At 51.8% G+C, this 20,645-nt stretch overlaps 1 long non-coding RNA gene across 1 annotated transcript; it reads left to right on the top strand.

Moving 5' to 3' along the window:
• The first annotated feature begins 1,972 nt into the window (after window positions 1–1,972).
• On the top strand, window positions 1,973–19,070 carry LOC147106502 (uncharacterized). Its single transcript, XR_015080936.1, has 3 exons — window positions 1,973–2,110; window positions 18,434–18,525; window positions 18,893–19,070. It is a non-coding gene; the product is annotated as an uncharacterized LOC147106502 (long non-coding RNA).
• Window positions 19,071–20,645: the final 1,575 nt, after the last annotated feature.

The raw sequence follows: 20,645 nt of genomic DNA, 5'->3' as shown, positions 1-20,645 counted from the left end.
CTCTCCCCCCTCTCCCTCTCCCCCTCCCCCCTCTCCCTCTCCCCCTCCCCCCTCTCCCTCTCCCCCTCCCCCCTCTCCCTCTCCCCCCTCTCCCTCTCCTCCTCCCTCCCTCTCCCCCCTCTCCCTCTCCCTCTCCTCTCCCCCTTCCCTCTCCCCCTTCCCTCTCCCCCTTCCCTCTCCCCCTTCCCTCTCCCCCTTCCCTCTCTCCCTCTCCCCCCTCTCCCTCTCCCCCCTCTCCCTCTCGCCCTCCCTCTCCCTCTCGCCCTCCCTCTCCCGCCCTCCCTCCTCCCCCCTCCCTCTCCCGCCCCTCCCTCTCCCGCCCCTCCCTCTCCCGCCCCTCCCTCTCCCGCCCCTCCCTCTCCCGCCCCTCCCTCTCCCGCCCCTCCCTCTCCCGCCCCTCCCTCTCCCGCCCCTCCCTCTCCCGCCCCTCCCTCTCCCGCCCCTCCCTCTCCCGCCCCTCCCTCTCTCTCCCCTCCCTCCCTCTCCCCTCCCTCCCTCCCTCTCCCCTCCCTCCCTCTCCCCTCTCCCCTCCCTCTCCCCTCCCTCCCTCCCTCCCTCCCTCCCTCTCCTCCCTCTCCCCTCCCTCCCTCCCTCTCCCCTCCCTCCCTCCCTCTCCCCTCCCTCCCTCCCTCCCTTTCCCCCCCCCTCCCTCTTCCTCCCCTCCTCCCTCTCCCTCCCTCCACTTGTCGCCACCCGCCCGCCCCTCCTCGGCCCCCACTGTTTAATCCTCTCTTCGTCTCCCCACCCAGCTCCTCTCCCTTCCCACCCCCGTCCCTCCAAAACACATCACCTGCAATGGGTCAGCCGCTCACCAGTAATCTTCTGCCAAGACTGAGTGCCTTCCATAGGGTGGGGAGGGAGGGGGAGAGGGAGAGGCAGGAGAGGGGGGGGAGGGGGAGACGAGGAGGAGAGGGAGATAACGGGAGGGAGGAGCAGAGCAAGGGAGGGGACGGGGAGGGAGGGGAGGAGGATGTGGTTGGGGAGGGAGGGGAGTGATGGATGGTGGAGGGGAGGGAGGGGAGGAGGATGTGGAGGGGAGGGAGGGGAGTGATGGATGGTGGAGGGGAGGGAGGGGAGTGATGGATGGTGGAGGGGAGGGAGGGGAGTGATGGATGGTGGAGGGGAGGGAGGGGAGTGATGGATGGTGGAGGGGAGGGAGGGGAGTGATGGATGGTGGAGGGGAGGGAGGGGAGTGATGGATGGTGGAGGGGAGGGAGGGGAGTGATGGATGGTGGAGGGGAGGGAGGGGAGGAGGATGTGGAGGGGAGGGAGGGGAGTGAGGGATGGTGGAGGGGAGGGAGGGGAGTGATGGATGGTGGAGGGGAGGAGGATGTGGAGGAGGATGGTGGAGGGGAGGGAGGGGAGTGATGGATGGTGGAGGGGAGTGAGGGGAGTGATGGATGGTGGAGGGGAAGGACACTAATGAAGATGTGGGGGAAGATCTTTAATGACTTCTGCCCTGTGACCCTGCCTGATGTGTTTCGTAAACCCGTCCTTTTGATGTGGAATGTCCCTTGTGTCTGTGCCAGCACTGGTTAAAATATCCCAGCCCAGCCCTGGCCTGATGCCCATCCCAATCAGAGGGACGGGTATTCTGGGACAGGGCTGATTTTAAAAAAAGGCCCCTTAACCCTTTCAGTGCCGACGCCCTGTTCCTCCTGCAGGATCTTTTGGGGTTGGTTTGGGGTGATTTGTTGTGACTGTTCTCTCTCTGGAACCTGCTGGCCGAGTCCCAGTCAGAGTCTGTGTGAAATGCAAGTTTTAAAATAAAGTGCGAGTGTCAGTGGCTCAGTCCCTTCCGGGGCCTTGTCCCTGCCCTGCCCACACGCCGCTGGTTATTGCTGGCCCTGATCGGGTGACAGGGCGTGTTTGGAGCTAGGGCTCGAAGGAATGTGCTTTGTGATATCCACTTGTCATGGACGTCATGCTAATAAAATGGAACAGGAGCCTATTAATAAGAATCATTTGGCAGCTTGAGGCAGGGACAGACAGAGAGAGAGAGAGAGAGAAAGACACCGAGAGACCAGGGAGAGAGCGAGAGACGGAGCCGAGTGGAAGGAGGCTCCTGTGCAACATTCTGCACGGTGTGAGGCTTGTTCATCTCGTTCCTGTAAGTTATATTTATGTAATCTAATCTCTTGCCTCCTTTGTTGGAGGCCTGGGTGGGGGTTGGGAGTTACTCTTGCTCTGGTCCCTGGGCTGGTCGTGGAGTGAAGCAGAGTTGGTGACAGTTGAGTGACAGAATGTACGTACAGTCCTTTTATTGGCTACTTTTCTGTAAAGCACCTTATGCAGTTGTTTTTTCCTCTCTCTCCGTGCCCTCCATCTCTCCTGAAGGGCACTGAACCCTCGTCGGAGGGACAGGTCCGTGCAGACAGTGGGTGCCCTGCCGCACCTCACCTATGTGTGTGGGCACGAGGAGGGGGACTGGGGAGGGCGAGGGAGGTGTTCAAGTCCTCTGCAGACACACGCTGGAGTCACTGGGATGTGCTAAGTACCATGAAGCCAGGCTTGTTTACAGCACCAGGTCTGAACCAGGCTCACTCAGGCCAATATAGACCTCCCCACAAAGTCGATCAGCTGGCTCTCGGGATCAAGCGCAGGGTCTCATCGACTGCAGCTTGACGGGTGTGTAGGGATGTCATCACTGTCTGCTTTACCATGTAGCTGTTCTCCGCACCCTAGGCTGCAATGTGCTGCAGAATTTCCAATGAGACCATTCACTCTCCCGTCACCAACTACAACATCAGAATGTCTTAGTGTGGGTCATAAAGCAGAGAACTGCTGAAGGTGACAGACACTGGTGTGGATATAACCAGTGTGCTGTCTACAGCAGAATAAATCCACAGAAAGACAGACAAGTCTGCAGCTCAAAGGCCATCCGACAGCTGGAACTCACGGAGTCTCACTCGCATAAAGTCCGATGCTTACCTCCAGTAACAACACTTGTTTGTCGTCCGGAAGGTGTAACACTGAAACACTGCTCTAGACTCACACTGTGTAACACTGAAACACTGCTCTAGACTCACACTGTGTAACACTGAAACACTGCTCTAGACTCACACTGTGTAACACTGAAACACTGCTCTAGACTCACACTGTGTAACACTGAAACACTGCTCTAATCTCACACTGTGTAACACTGAAACACTGCTCTAGACTCACTCTGTGTAACACTGAAACACTGCTCTAATCTCACACTGTGTAACACTGAAACACTGCTCTAGACTCACTCTGTGTAACACTGAAACACTGCTCTAATCTCACACTGTGTAACACTGAAACACTGCTCTAGACTCACACTGTAACCCTGAAACACTGCTCTAGACTCACACTGTAACACTGAAGCACTGCTCTAGACTCAAACTGTAACACTGAAGCACTGCTCTAGACTCACACTGTGTCGCACTGAAACACTGCTCTAGACTCAGTGTAACACTGAAACACTGCTCTAGACTCACAATAACACTGAAACACTGCTCTAGACTCACACTGTGTAACACTGAAACACTTCTCTAGACTCACGCTGTGTAACGCTGAAACACTGCTGTAGACTCACACTGTGTAACACTGAAACACTGCTCTAGTCTCACACTGTGTAAGTCTGAAACACTGCTTTAGACTCACTGTGTAACACTGAAACACTGCTCTAGTCTCACACTGTGTAACACTGAAACACTGCTCTAGTCTCACACTGTGTAAGTCTGAAACACTGCTTTAGACTCACTGTGTAACACTGAAACACTGCTCTAGACTCACTGTGTAACACTGAAACACCAGTCTAGTCTCACACTGTGTAACATTGAAACACTGCCTAGTCTCACACTAACACTGAAACACTGCTCTAGACGCACAATGTAACACTGAAATAATGCTCTAGACTCACACTGTGTAACACTGAAATACTGCTCTAGACTCTCACTGTGTAACACTGAAGCACTGCCTAGTCTCACACTAACACTGAAACACTGCTCTAGACTCACACTGTGTAACATTGAAACAATGCTCTAGTCTCACACTGTGTAACACTGAAACACTGCTCTAGACGCACTGTGTAACACTGAAACACTGCTCTAGACTCACACTGTAACACTGAAACACTGCTCTAGTCTCACTAACTGAAACACTGCTCTAGACTCAGACTGTGTAACACTGAAACGCTGCTCTAGACTCAGACTGTGTAACACCGAAACACTGCTCTAGACTCGCACTGTGTAACACTGAAACACTGCTCTAGACTCGCATTGTGCAACACTGAAACACTGCTCTAGACTCAGACTGTGTAACACTGAAACACTGCTCTAGACTCGCACTGTGTAACACTGAAACACTGCTCTAGACTCACACTGTGTAACACTGAAACACTGCTCTAGACTCGCACTGTGTAACACTGAAACACTGCTCTAGACTCACACTGTGTAACACTGAAACACTGCTCTAGACTCACACTGTGTAACACTGAAACACTGCTCTAGACTCGCACTGTGTAACACCGAAACACTGCTCTAGACTCGCACTGTGTAACACTGAAACACTGCTCTAGACTCACACTGTGTAACACTGAAACACTGCTCTAGACTCGCACTGTGTAACACTGAAACACTGCCTAGTCTCACACTAACACTGAAACACTGCTCTAGACTCACACTCTGTAACATTGAAACACTGCTCTAGACTCACACTGTGTAACACTGAAACACTGCACTAGACTCACACTGTGTAACACTGAAACACTGCTCTAGTCTCACACTGTGTAAAACTGAAACACTGCACTAGACTCACACTGTGTAACACTGAAACCCTGCTCTAGACTCACTGTGTAACACTGCTCTGGATTCACACTGTGTAACACTGAAACACTGCTCCAGACTCTCACTGTAACACTGAAACACTGCTCTCGACTCACACTGTAACACTGCTCTAGACTCTCACTGCAACAAATAAACACTGCTCTAGACTCACACTGCGTAATACTGAAACACTGCCTAGTCTCACACTGTGTAACATTGAAACACTGCCTAGTCTCACACTAACACTGAAACACTGCTCTAGACGCACAATGTAACACTGAAACACTGCTCTAGACTCACACTGTGTAACATTGAAACAATGCTCTAGTCTCACACTGTGTAACACTGAAATACTGCTCTAGTCGCACTGTGTAACACTGAAACACTGCTCTAGTCTCACACTGTGTAACACTGAAACACTGCTCTAGACGCACTGTGTAACACTGAAACACTGCTCTAGACTCACACTGTGTAACACTGAAATACTGCTCTCGACTCACACTGTAACACTGAAACACTGCTCTAGACTCGCACTGTGTAACACTGAAACACTGCCTAGTCTCACACTGTGTAAAACTGAAACACTGCACCAGACTCTCACTGTGTAACACTGAAACACTGCTCTAGACTCACACTGTGTAACACTGAAACACTGCTCTAGACTCACACTGTGTAACACTGAAACACTGATCTAGTCTCACACTGTGTAACACTGAAACACTGCTCTAGACTCACACTGTGTAACACTGAAATACTGCTCTCGACTCACACTGTAACACTGAAACACTGCTCTAGACTCGCACTGTGTAACACTGAAACACTGCCTAGTCTCACACTGTGTAAAACTGAAACACTGCACCAGACTCTCACTGTGTAACACTGAAACACTGCTCTAGACTCACACTGTGTAACACTGAAACACTGATCTAGACTCACACTGTAGCACTGATAGACTGCTCAAGTATCACACTGTGTAACACTGATACACTGCTCTAGTTTCACACTATGTAACACTGTAAAACTGCTCTAGTCTCACACTAACACTGAAACCCTGCTCTAGACTCACACTGTAACACTGCTCTAGACTCTCACTGCAACAAATAAACACTGCTCTAGACTCACACTGCGTAATACTGAAACACTGCCTAGTCTCACACTGTGTAACACTGAAACACTGCCTAGTCTCACACTAACACTGGCACTCTGCTCTAGACTCTCACTGTGTAACACTGAAACACTGCCTAGTCTCACTGTGTAACACTGAAACACTGCTCTAGACTCACGCTGTGTAACACTGAAACACTGCTCTAGACTCACACTGCGTAACATTGATCTAGTCTCACACTTTGTAACACTGAAACACTGATCTAGATTCACACTGTAGCACTGAAACACTGCTCTAGTCTCACACTGTGTAACACTGAAACACTGCTCTAGACTCTCACTGTGTAACACTGATACACTGCTCTAGTCTCGCACTGTGTAACACTGAAACACTGCTCTAGACTCACACTGTGTAACACTGAAACACTGCTCTAGACTCACACTGTGTAACACTGAAACACGGCTCTAGACTCACACTAACACTGAAACACTGCTTTAGACTCACACTGTGTAACACTGAAACACTGCTCTAGACACACACTGTATAACACTGAAACACTGCTCTAGTCTCTCACTGTGTAACACTGAAACACTGCTCTAGACTCACACTGTGTAACACTGAAACACTGCTCTAGACTCACGCTGTGTAACACTGATACACTGCTCTAGTCTCGCACTGTGTAACACTGAAACACTGCTCTAGACTCACACTGTGTAACACTGAAACACGGCTCTAGACTCACACTAACACTGAAACACTGCTTTAGACTCACACTGTGTAACACTGAAACACTGCTCTAGACACACTGTATAACACTGAAACACTGCTCTAGTCTCTCACTGTGTAACACTGAAACACTGCTCTAGACTCACACTGTGTAACACTGAAACACTGCTCTAGACTCGCACTGTGTAACACTGAAACACTGCTCTAGACTCGCACTGTGTAACACTGAAACACTGCTCTAGACTCACGCTGTGTAACACTGAAACACTGCCTAGTCTCTCACTAACACTGAAACACTGCTCTAGACTCAGACTGTGTAACATTGAAACACTGCTCTAGACTCACACTGTGCAACACTGAAACACTGCTCTAGACTCACACTGTGTAACACTGAAACACTGAAGCACTGCTCTAGACTCAGTGAAACACTGCTCTAGTCTCACACTGTAACACTGAAACATTGCTCTAGACTCACTGTGTAACACTGAAACACTGCTCTAGACTCACACTGTGTAACACTGAAACACTGCTGTAGACTCACACTGTGCAACACTGAAACACTGCTCTAGACTCACACTGTGTAACACTGAAACACTGCTCTAGAATGACACTGTGTAACACTGATACACTGCTCTAGTCTCGCACTGTGTAACACTGAAACACTGCTTTAGACTCACGCTGTGTAACACTGAAACACTGCTCTAGACTCACACTGTGTAACACTGAAACACTGCTGTAGACTCACACTGTGCAACACTGAAACACTGCTCTAGACTCACACTGTGTAACACTGAAACACTGCTCTAGAATGACACTGTGTAACACTGATACACTGCTCTAGTCTCGCACTGTGTAACACTGAAACACTGCTTTAGACTCACGCTGTGTAACACTGAAACACTGCTCTAGACTCACACTGTGTAACACTGAAACACGGCTCTAGACTCACACTAACACTGAAACACTGCTTTAGACTCACACTGTGTTACACTGAAACACTGCTCTAGACACACACTGCATAACACTGAAACACTGCTCTGGTCTCTCACTGTGTAACACTGAAACACTGCCTAGTCTCACACTAACACTGAAACACTGCTCTAGACTCACACTGTGTAACACTGAAACACGGCTCTCGACTCACACTGTGTCACACTGAAACACTGTTGTAGACTCACACTGTGTAACACTGAAACACTGCTCTAGACTCACACTGTGTAACACTGAAACACTGCTCTAGACTCACAGTGTAACACTGAAACACTGCTCTAGAATCACACTAACACTGAAACACTGCTCTAGACTCAGTGTAACACTGAAACACTGCTCTAGTCTCACACTGTGTAACACTGCTCTAGACTCACATGGTGTAACACTGAAACAATGCTCTAGACTCGCACTGTGTAACACTGAAACACTGCTCTACACTCACACTGTAACACTGAAACACTGCTTTAGACTCACACTGTGTAACACTGAAACACTGCTCTAGACACACACTGTATAACACTGAAACACTGCTCTAGGCCCACACTGTGTAACACTGAAACACTGCTCTAGACTCACTGCGTAACACTGAAACACTGCTTTAGACTCACACTGTGTAACACTGAAACACTGCTCTGGACACACACTGTATAACACTGAAACACTGCTCTAGACTCACTCTGTGTAACACTGAAACACTGCTCTAGACTCACACTGTGTAACACTGAAACAATGCTCTAGACTCACTCTGTGTAACACTGAAACCCTGCTCTAGACTCACACTGTGAAACACTGCTCTAGACTCACACTGTATAACACTGAAACACTGCTCTAGACTCACACTGTGTAACACTGAAACACTGCTCTAGACTCACACTGTGAAACACTGCTCTAGACTCACACTGTATAACACTGAAACACTGCTCTAGTCTCTCACTGTGCAACACTGAAACACTGCTCCAGACTCGCACTGTGTAACACTGAAACACTGCTCTAGACTCACACTGTGTAACACTGAAACACTGCTCTAGACTCACACTGTGTAACACGGAAACACTGCTCTAGTATCACACTGTGTAACACTGAAACACTGCTAGATTCACGCTGTGTAACAATGAAACACTGCTCTAGAATCAGACTGAAACACTGCTCTAGACTCACACTGTGTAACACTGAAACACTGCTCTAGACTCACTGTGTAACACTGAAACACTACTCTAGTCTCACACTGTCTAACACTGAAACACTGCTGTAGACTAACACTGTAACACTGCTCTAGACTCACACTGTAACACTGCTCTAGACTCACACTGTGTAACACTGAAACACTGCTCTAGACTCACTGTGTAACACTGAAACACTGCTCTAGACTCACTGTGTAACACTGAAACACTACTCTAGTCTCACACTGTCTAACACTGAAACACTGCTGTAGACTAACACTGTGTAACACTGAAACACTGCTCTAGTCTCACTGTGTAACACTGAAACACTACTCTAGACTTACACTGTGTAACACTGAAACACTGCTGCAGACTCACACTGTAACACTGCTCTAGACTCACACTGTAACACTGCTCTAGACTCACTGTGTAACACTGAAACACTGCTCTAGACTCACTGTGTAACACTGAAACACTGCTCTAGACTCACACTGTGTAACACTGAAACACTGCTCTAGACTCACACTGTGTAACACTGAAACACTGCGCTAGACTCACTGCTTAACACTGAAACACTGCTCTAGACTCACTGTGTAACACTGAAACACTGCGCTAGACTCACTGTGTAACACTGAAACACTGCAATAGTCTCACACTGTGTAACACTGAAAAACTGCTCTAGTCTCGCACTGTGTAACACTGAAACACTGCTCTAGACTCACACTAACACTGAAACACTGCTCTAGTCTCACACTGTATCACTGAAACACTGCTCTAGACTCACTGTGTAACACTGAAACACTGCTCTAGACTCACATTGTGTAACACTGAAACACTGCTCTAGACTCACATTGTGTAACACTGAAACACTGCTCTAGACTCTGTGTAACACTGAAACACTTCTCTACACTCACACTGTGTAACACTGAAACACTGCTCTAGACTCGCACTGAAACACTGCTCTAGTCTCGCACTGTGTAACACTGAAACACTGCTCTAGACTCACTGTGTAACACTGAAACACTGCTCTAGTATCGCACTGTGTAACACTGAAACACTGCTTTAGACTCACTGTGTAACACTGAAACACTGCTCTAGACTCACACTGTGTAACACTGAAACACTGCAATAGTCTCACACTATAACACTGAAACACTGCAATAGTCTCACGCTGTGTAACACTGAAGCACTGCTCTAGTCTCACACTGTGTAACGCTGAAACACTGCTCTAGACTCACACTGTGTAACACTGAAACACGGCTCTAGACTCACACTAACACTGAAACACTGCTTTAGACTCACACTGTGTAACACTGAAACACTGCTCTAGACACACACTGTGTAACACTGAAACACGGCTCTAGACTCACACTAACACTGAAACACTGCTTTAGACACACACTGTGTAACACTGAAACACTGCTCTAGTCTCTCACTGTGTAACACTGAAACACTGCCTAGTCTCACACTAACACTGAAACACTGCTCTAGACTCAGACTGTGTAACATTGAAACACTGCTCTAGACTCACACTGTGTAACACTGAAACACTGCCTAGTCTCACACTAACACTGAAACACTGCTCTAGACTCAGACTGTGTAACATTGAAACACTGCTCTAGACTCACACTGTGTAACACTGAAACACGGCTCTAGACTCACACTGTGTAACACTGAAACACTGCTCTAGACTTGCAATGTGTAACACTGAAACACTGTTCTAGACTCACACTGTGTAACACTGAAACGCTGCTCTAGAATCACAGTAACACTGAAACACTGCTCTAGACTCAGTGTAACACTGAAACACTGCTCTAGTCTCACTGTGTAACACTACTCTAGACTCACATGGTGTAACACTGAAACAATGCTCTAGACTCGCACTGTGTAACACTGAAACACTGCTCTACACTCACACTGTAACACTGAAACACTGCTTTAGACTCACACTGTGTAACACTGAAACACTGCTCTAGTCCCACACTGTGTAACACTGAAACACTGCTCTAGACTCACTGCGTAACACTGAAACACTGCTCTAGACTCACACTGTGTAACACTGAAACACTGCTCTAGACTCACACTGTGTAACACTGAAACACTGCTCTAGACTCACACTGTGTAACACTGAAACACTGCTCTAGTCTCTCACTGTGTAACACTGAAACACTGCTGTAGACTCACACTGTGTAACACTGAAACACTGCTCCAGACTCGCACTGTGCAACACTGAAACACTGCTCCAGACTCGCACTGTGTAACACTGAAACACTGCTCTAGACTCACACTGTGTAACACTGAAACACTGCTCTAGACTCACACTGTGTAACACGGAAACACTGCTCTAGTATCACACTGTGTAACACTGAAACACTGCTCTAGATTCACGCTGTGTAACAATGAAACACTGCTCTAGAATCAGACTGAAACACTGCTCTAGACTCACACTGTGTAACACTGAAACACTGCTCTAGACTCACACTGTGTAACACTGAAACACTACTCTAGACTCACTGTAACACTGCTCTAGACTCACTGTGTAACACTGAAACTCTGCTCTAGACTCACATTGTGTAACACTGAAACACTGCTCTAGACTCACACTGTGTAACACTGAAACACTGCTCTAGACTCGCACTGTAACACTGAAACACTGCTCTAGACTCGCACTGAAACACTGCTCTAGTCTCACACTGTGTAACACTGAAACACTGCTCTAGTCTCACACTGTGTAACACTGAAACACTGCTCTAGACTCACATTGTGTAACACTGAAACACTGCTCTAGACTCACACTGTGTAACACTGAAACACTGCCTAGTCTCAGACTAACACGGAAACACTGCTCCAGACTCACACTGTGTAACACTGAAACATTGCTCTAGACTCACACTGTGTAACACTGAAACACTGCTCTAGACTCACACTGTGTAACACTGAAACACTGCTCTAGACTCACACTGTGTAACACTGAACCACTGCTCTAGACTCACACTGTGTAACACTGAAACACTGCTCTAGACTCTCACTGTGTAACACTGAACCACTGCTCTAGACTCACACTGTGTAACACTGAAACACTTCTCTACACTCACTGTGTAACACTGAAACACTGCTTTAGACTCACACTGTTTAATACTGAAACACTGCTCTAGACTCTCACTGTGTAACACTGAAACATTGCTCTAGACTCGCACTGTGTAACACTGAAACACTGCTCTGGACTCACACTGTGTAACACTGAAACACTGCTCTAGACTCACACTGTTTAATACTGAAACACTGCTCTAGACTCACACTGTAACACTGATACACTGCTCTAGACTCGCACTGTGTAACACCGAAACACTGCTCTGGACTCACACTGTGTAACACTGAAACACTGCTCTAGACTCACACTGTTTAATACTGAAACACTGCTCTAGACTCACACTGTGTAACACTGAAACACTGCTCTGGACTCGCACTGTGTAACACTGAAACACTGCTCTAGACTCGCACTGTGTAACACTGAAACACTGCTCTAGACTCACAGTGTAACACTGAAACACTGCTCTAGACTCACACTGTGTAACACTGAAACACTGCTCTCGACTCACACTGTAACACTGAAACACTGCTCTAGACTCACTGTGTAACACTGAAACACTGCTCTGGACTCACACCGTGTAACACTGAAACACTGCTCTAGACTCACACTGTGTAACACTGAAACACTGCTCCAGACTCGCACTGTGTAACACTGAAACACTGCTCTAGACTCACACTGTGTAACACTGAAACACGGCTCTACACTCACAGTGAAACACTGCTCTAGACTCACACTGTGTAACACTGAAACACTGCTCTAGACTCACACTGTGTAACACTGAAACACTGCTCTAGACTCACACTGTGTAACACTGATACACTGCTCTAGACACACACTGTATAACACTGAAACACTGCTCTAATCTCACACTGTGTAACACTGAAACCCTGCTCTAGACTCACACTTATAGCACTGGCAGATGTTCAGGCCGGTATCTGTGTGCCTACCTCCCTCTCGCAACCTCGTACTCCCTGCGAGTCAGCGGATCGGTGGCTGTTCCTGTCTTTATTCTGAGCATTGGCGATTCGGAAGAGGCTCGTGTAGCTGTGCAGATTAGCCAGATGGTGAGTGACAGAGGCCGTGTTCAGTTTGCACTATGTCATTGATCCTGTTTTTCGAACTGATGGCCAAGAGCCTGTATGTCTGTTCCAGAGGCCTCCCTTAATGCAGACTGCTTTTGTTGAAGCTTGTTCCCGGATATTCACATCTCTGCAGTCTGACTGTGTCAGCATTTGGGAGGACCTTGCTGTGATTCCCAGTGGATGCGAGTCCCAGGGTTCATAGCTCCATCTGTCAGTCTTGACGTAGAACAATAACAACCTGGGCCCTGTGGCAGTACCCAGGTGTTCGGAGGCTGCCCTGCACTCACTTTGGGGACCACGGTTTTCACCAGCAAGAGTTTCACTGATAACACAGCTGGAAACGAGGAACTAAGAAAAGAACAACCCTGCTGAGGTCGCCCATCAGTGTCTGAGGAGCGAGGGACTTTCAGTGCCTGAGGAACATTTTTTGGGAGAGCTAGGTGAGTGAGTCACCCTTCTGTACTGTACGATTGGCAGCATCCTCTCCTTTAGTGAATACGGAGGCAAAGTGTTAATTTAGTACCTCAGCCATGTCCTCTGCTTCCACAAGATTGCCTTTTTGGTCAGTAATCAGCCCCACCTTTCCTTGGGCTATTCTTTCACGCTTTATATGTTTATAAAAGGCATTAGTGTTCCCTATTATGTTACCACTAATCATTTCTCATACATTCTCCTTGCCCCTCTGTTGCTGTTGTGTGTTTATTACACTAGTGGCAGCGTTAGTGAAACAGCAAAGTACTGAATTTTACAAAGACTCAAACTGGTACTGAATTAGCAATCGCTTTTACATTTCCACAGTGGGGAAAGGAAAGACTGCTGATTGATAGTTATAATGCACGGGCACACACAAATGGAGAATTATGATTGTAAAACAGCAGTCAAATCCACCAGTTGTATATTCATGGTGTTTTCTGAGATCCCAGAGGTTGGGTGATTGGGCAGAAGCGTGGCAGATGCAATATAACGTGGATAAATGCGAGGTTATCCACTTTGGTGTCAAAAACAGAAAGGCAGACTGTTATCTGAATGGCAATAGATTGGGAGAAGGGGAAGTGCAACGAGACCTGGGTGTCCTTTGCACCAGTCGCTGAAGGTAAGCATGCAGGTGTAGCAGGCGGTGAAGAAGGCAAATGGTATGTTGGCCTTCATAGCAAAAGGGTTTGAGTACAGGAGCAAGGATGTCCTGCTGCAGTTGTACAGGGCCTTGGTGAGACCACACCTTGAGTACTGTGTGTAGTTTTGGTCGCCTTATCTGAGGAAGGATGTTCTTGCCATGGAAGGAGTTCAGTGAAGATTCACAAGGCTGATCCCTGGGATGGCAGGAATGACGTATGAGGAGAGATTGGGTCGATTGGGCTTATACTCGCTGGAGTTTAGAAGAATGAGCGGGGATCTCATCGAAACTTATAAAATTCTGACAGGTCTGGACAAATTAGATGCAGGTAGAATGTTCCTGATGGTCGGAGAGTCCAGAACCAGGGGTCATAGTCTAAGGATAGGGGGTAAGCCATTTAGGACAGAGATGAGGAAGAATTTCTTCACCCAGAGAGTGGTGAACCTGTGGAATTCTCTACCACAGAAGGCGGTTGAGGCCAAGTCTTTAAATATATTCAAGAATGAGTTAGATATATTTCTTAGAGCTAAAGGTATCCAGGGATATGGGGAGAAGGCAGGGACAGGGTACTGAGTTTGGATGATCAGCCATGATCGAATTGAATGGCGGAGCAGGCTCGAGGGGCCGAATGGCCTACTCCTGCTCCTATCTTCTATGTTTCTATGTTTCATCACTTCACCGCTACCTCCCTTATTGATCTTCTCCAGGAGGTTATTGACAGTGCAGTGTGAGATTTAGCCGCACTTGTCAGCCCTTGCTTTTCCTTTCTATGCTGCAAGTGCCGTCTTGGTAGGTTTCTACCTCTGAAGTGATGGTCAGTTCCCCTCCTGTTTCTCTCTCGGTATATCCAGGTCTGTTGAGTCAGGGGTCTCCACTGCCCGGTGGGTGGGGACGTTTGTGAACCCCACCCACCCAACCCTGGGGGTCTACTGGGATGGGCAGAGCAGTCACCTGGCAGCTGTGCCCCTTCGCTGGGCAGGCTTCGAGTAGGGGACGGTGATAAGAGGCGTGAAGTTTACCCACATCACCAACAATTGTATTAACCGTGCCCCTCCACCGAACTGCATTGTGCCTATATACTACACCTCCCAATGACACGGGTCACACCCCTGCCCAAGCACTCGCCCCCCCAGCACTCCCCAACCACTCGATTAGATTCCAGCCTGTAACTCACTCCCGGGTATCTGTTATTCTATATATAAACTCCCCGAACCCCTCGACTAGATTCCAGCCTGTAACTCACTCCCGGGTATCCGTTATTCTATATATAAACCCCCTGAACCCCTCGATTAGATTCCAGCCTGTAACTCACTCCCGGGTATCCGTTATTCTATATATAAACCCCCTGAACCCCCCGATTAGATTCCAGCCTGTAACTCACTCCCGGGTATCTGTTATTCTATATATAAACCCCCTGAACCCCCCGATTAGATTCCAGCCTGTAATTCACTCCCGGGTATCTGTTATTCTATATATAAACCCCCTGAACCCCCCGATTAGATTCCAGCCTGTAATTCACTCCTGGGTATCTGTTATTCTATATATAAACCCCCCCCGAACCCCTCGATTAGATTCCAGCTGGTAACTCTGGCTCCGGATGAGGAGGGTGTGTCGGGGGGGGTTATATGTGAGTAGGGAGTGTGCGTGTGTGGGGGCTCTTATATGTGGTGGGGGATTTATATGTGTGGGGGGGGGGTTGCCTTGTGAGGGGGGGGTGGGGGGTGTTGGGAGGGTGGAGAGGGTGTTGGGAGGGTGGGGGGGCTTTGTGTGGATGGGGGGTGGGGGGTGGAGAGGGAGTTGGGAGGGTGGAGAGGGTGTTGGGAGGGAGGGTGGGGGCGTGTTGTGTTTGGGTCAGTGTTCTGAACTGTAAGCACTGTGTGACGATTCGGCCCCCTCTTACCCGAGGTGCTGTAATTCGGGACCCTGTGTTGAGCAGATTGGGTATCTGGTGGGAACGTGAGAACTACAGTCAGAGACACACTCGACTTGCATCAGACTGCAAGTCATTTTTATCATTCCATCTCTGGGCGGGTGAGCTAGTCTTGGTGGTTGAGAGATTCCCACCACCGTCACAGCATGTGTCCCTATTCACTTACCCTCATTGTACTCTTGTCCTGTCCATGGAAGGGTCGGCTGCGGGACATATGGGTATTAATACTGTGTAATGGCGCCATCTCTTTCGACCTCTCCACTATCTCTCATTTGTCACACTGCTTGTCCATTGAGCATAAATTTCCTCCAACTACACATTGGGAAGACAGAAGCCATTGTCTTCAGTCTCCGCCCCAAACTCCGTTCACTGGCCACCCTCTCCGCCCCTCCCCCTGGCCACTCTCTCCGCCCCTCCCCCTGGCCACTCTCTCCGCCCCTCCCCCTGGCCACACTCTCCGCCCCTCCCCCTGGCCACCACCTCCGCCCCTCCCCCTGGTCCCCCTCTCCGCCCCTCCCCCTGGCCGCTCTCTCCGCCCCCTCCCCCTGGCCACCCTCTCCGCCCCTCCCCCTGGCCACTCTCTCCGCCCCTCCCCCTGGCCACACTCCGCCCCTCCCCCTGGCCACTCTCTCCGCCCCTCCCCCTGGCCGCGCTCTCCGCCCCTCCCCCTGGCCGCTCTCTCCGCCCCTCCCCCTGGCCGCCCTCTCCGCCCCTCCCCCTGGCCGCCCTCTCCGCCCCTCCCCCGGCCGCCCTCTCCGCCCCTCCCCCTGGCCGCACTCTCCGCCCCTCCCCCTGGCCGCACTCTCCGCCCCTCCCCCTGGCCGCCCTCTCCGCCCCTCCCCCTGGCCGCACTCTCCGCCCCTCCCCCTGGCCGCACTCTCCGCCCCTCCCTCTGGCCGCACTCTCCGCCCCTCCCCCTGGCCGCACTCGTCCCTCTCCCTGGCCCCACACTCCGCCCCTCTCCCTGGCCACCCACTCCGCCCCTCTCCCTGGCCGCCCTCTCCGCCCCTCCCCCTGGCCGCACTCTCCGCCCTCCCCTGGCCGCTCTCTCCGCCCCTCCCCCTGGCCGCACTCTCCGCCCCTCTCCCTGGCCACCCTCTCCGCCCCTCTCCCTGGCCACCCTCTCCGCCCCTCCCCCTGGCCACACTCTCCGCCCCTCCCCCAGGCCACACTCTCCGTCCCTCCCCCTGGCCACCCTCTCCGCCCCTCTCCCTGGCCACCCTCTCCGCCCCTCCCCCTGGCCACACTCTCCCGCCCCTCCCCCAGGCCACACTCTCCGTCCCTCTCCCTGGCCACTGTCTCCGCCCCTCTCCCTGGCCACCCTCTCCGCCCCTCCCCCTGGCCACTGTCTGAGGCTGAATCAGACCGTTCGCAGCTCCATTTGACCCTGAGCTGAGTTTCCGACCCCATAGCCTCTCCGTCACCAAGACCGCCTACTTCCACCTGCGTAACATTACCCATCTCCGCGCTCCTCCAACTTTGCCCCCTTCAGCATCTCCGATTTTAATTGCACAGCCATTGGCGGCCGTGCCTTCAGCTGTCTAGGTCCTAAACTCTAATCCTGCCCCTGAACCTCCCCACCTCTCTAGATCTCTTTCCTCCTTTAAGACGCTCCTTAAAACACACCTGTCCTTATACCTCCTGGTGTGGTTTGGTCCCACGTTTTGTTTGATAACGCTCCTGTGAAGCACCTTGGGACATTTGCCCATGTTAAAGGCACTCTATAAATGGGAGTTGCTGTTGTTGACGGCGGTAAAACTGGCCCCAAGTTGGGGCAGGTACAGGCTGGGATCCAGTAAGTCTGGATAAGGCGGCCTGTGCTCTGGGTGAACAGAGGGAAGGTGTGGTCAGTGTGGGAGCGAGTGCGAGGCGGATGGGAGGATGGGAGTGAGCACAGGAGAGATACTCCTCGCTGGTTGTGGGATGACTCCATTCACTTTTCTTATTCCATATCAATAAAATCACTGTAGCAATGGTACAGAAGAAGAGGTAAAACACTGTTACCCACGCCTTTTGTTAGAGACGCCAAACAGTGTGATCAACTGGTCCTCTTATCAATACCTCACAGTATGGTCAAACCAGTGATAGTTCACTCGAAACTCACTCCAGCATCACCCAAAATTTATTCCAGTTTCCTGTATCATCTGAAGTTTTTTCATCCCATTGTTTACCCCAAGCTGCTTTCTAAAATGTAGTTCTACATCCAACCTGCTTCCTTGCTTGGGAGCAGGTCAGATCGTCATGGTCTCCATGACTCTTCATCCCTTGGCACCTGTGGGTCTGGGAGGGGCATTGGAGCCCAGGCTTCCTGGAACTCCTGCCACACTGCAGCTGCCCAGGACACTGGGTGCGGCCACACCTGCAATTGCATACGCGGGCGGCCTGCGTGCGGTCCCACGCTGTCCTCTGAGGTTGTGCACTTTATTCCATGTTCATTTCTTTCAGCGGAACGAAAAGCTGCCAAAATTCTGTGCTGCAAGGGGACAGCGGCCATGTCCGTGCCGAGGGACGATGGAGCAGACGAGAGCTTCTGGGAGGTTCGTGACAGACCCCGTGCACAGTGTCCCGCCCCCCCCGCCGGTTAATCAGCACCGTGACCGTCCCTCCAGTTAATCAGCACCGTGACCGTCCCTCCGGTTAATCAGCGCCGTGACCGTCCCTCCGGTTAATCAGCGCCGTGACCGTCCCTCCGGTTAATCAGCGCCGTGACCGTCCCTCCGGTTAATCAGCGCCGTGACCGTCCCTCCGGTTAATGCGGGCGATCCCACCTCCCCCCCGCCCCCCCCCCCCCCCCGAGGTTAGCGCAGACGATCGCGCTGGTTAATGCCGACCGTTACCCTTGTTACCTGTCTAGTCCATCCCACTCGGGCACTGTAATGTTCTGTCTCCTTCCTTTCCCTGAAGCCGGGAAACTACAGGCGGACGGTGAAGCGGATCGATGACGGGCACCGTCTCTGCAACGAGCTGCTCGGCTGTTTCCAGGAGCGGGCACGAATCGAGAAGCAGTATTCCCAGCAGCTGACCAACTGGTCCAAGAAATGGAAGACCGTGGTGGAGAAAGGTACCAGACCCACGGGTCGGGGCACCCTGCCACCCCACCAGGGCACCCCCCCCACCCCACCAGGGCACCCCCCCCACACTGCCCGGGCACCCCCGCCCCCATCCCCCCTCCCCCTCCCCGTCCCCCCTCCCCGTCCCCCCTCCGCCACCCCCTCCTCCTCCCCCGCACCCTCCTTACTCCCCCTCCTAGCTTTCTTTCTCTCTGTCTCGCCCTCGCTCTCTCTCTCGCTCTCTCTCTCGCCCTCGCTCTCTCTCTCGCCCTCGCTCTCATCTCTCGCCCTCGCCCTCGCTCTCTCGCCCCTCGCCCCTCGCTCTCTCTCTCTCGCTCTCTCTCTCGCCCTCGCTCTCTCTCTCGCCCTCGCTCTCTCTCTCGCTCTCTCTCTCTCGCCCTCGCCCTCGCCCTCGCTCTCTCGCCCTCGCCCTCGCTCTCTCCCTCGCCCTCTCTCTCGCCCTCGCTCTCTCTCTCGCCCTCGCCCTCGCCCTCGCTCTCGCCCTCGCCCTCGCTCTCGCCCTCGCCCTCGCTCTCTCTCTCGCCCTCGCTCTCGCCCTCGCCCCTCGCTCTCTCCCTCGCCCTCGCTCTCTCCCTCGCCCTCTCTCTCGCCCTCGCTCTCTCTCTCGCCCTCGCTCTCTCTCTCGCCCTCGCTCTCTCTCTCGCCCTCAGCTCTCTCTCGCCCTCGCTCTCTCTCTCGCCCTCGCTCTCTCTCTCGCCCTCGCTCTCTCTCTCGCCCTCGCTCTCTCTCTCGCCCTCGCTCTCTCTCTCGCCCTCGCTCTCTCTCTCGCCCTCGCTCTCTCTCTCGCCCTCGCTCTCTCTCTCTGCCCTCGCTCTCTCTCTCGCCCTCGCTCGCTCTCTCTCTCGCCCTCGCTCTCTCGCCCTCGCTCTCTCGCCCTCGCTCTCTCTCTCGCCCTCGCTCTCTCTCTCGCCCTCGCTCTCTCTCTCGCCCTCGCTCTCTCTCTCGCCCTCGCTCTCTCTCTCGCCCTCGCTCTCTCTCTCGCCCTCGCTCTCTCTCTCGCCCTCGCCCTCGCTCTCTCTCTCGCCCTCGCCCTCCGCTCTCTCTCTCGCCCGCTCTCTCTCTCGCCCTCTCTCTCTCTCGCCCTCTCTCTCTCGCCCTCTCTCTCTCTCGCCCTCTCTCTCTCTCGCCTCTCTCTCTCTCGCCCTCTCTCTCTCTCGCCCTCTCTCTCTCTCGCCCTCTCTCTCTCTCGCCCTCTCTCTCTCTCGCCCTCTCTCTCTCTCGCCCTCTCTCTCGCCCTCTCTCCTCTCTCGCCCTCTCTCTCGCTCTCTCTCTCTCTCTCTCGCCCTCTCTCTCTCTCGCCCTCTCTCTCTCTCGCCCTCTCTCTCTCTCGCCCTCTCTCTCTCTCGCCCTCTCTCTCTCTCGCCCTCTCTCTCTCTCGCCCTCTCTCTCTCTCGCCCTCTCTCTCTCGCCCTCTCTCTCGCCCTCTCTCTCTCTCGCCCTCTCTCTCTCTCGCCCTCTCTCTCTCGCCCTCTCTCTCTCTCGCCCTCTCTCTCTCTCGCCCTCTCTCTCTCTCGCCCTCTCTCTCTCTCGCCCTCTCTCTCTCGCGCCCTCTCTCTCTCTCGCCCTCTCTCTCGCCCTCTCTCTCT

Source organism: Somniosus microcephalus, chromosome 15 (genome assembly GCF_052327205.1).
Source record: "Somniosus microcephalus isolate GS21.2 chromosome 15, FLI_Smic_1.0, whole genome shotgun sequence".
NCBI lineage: Eukaryota > Metazoa > Chordata > Chondrichthyes > Squaliformes > Somniosidae > Somniosus > Somniosus microcephalus.
This window is presented reverse-complemented; position numbering and strand designations above follow the sequence as displayed.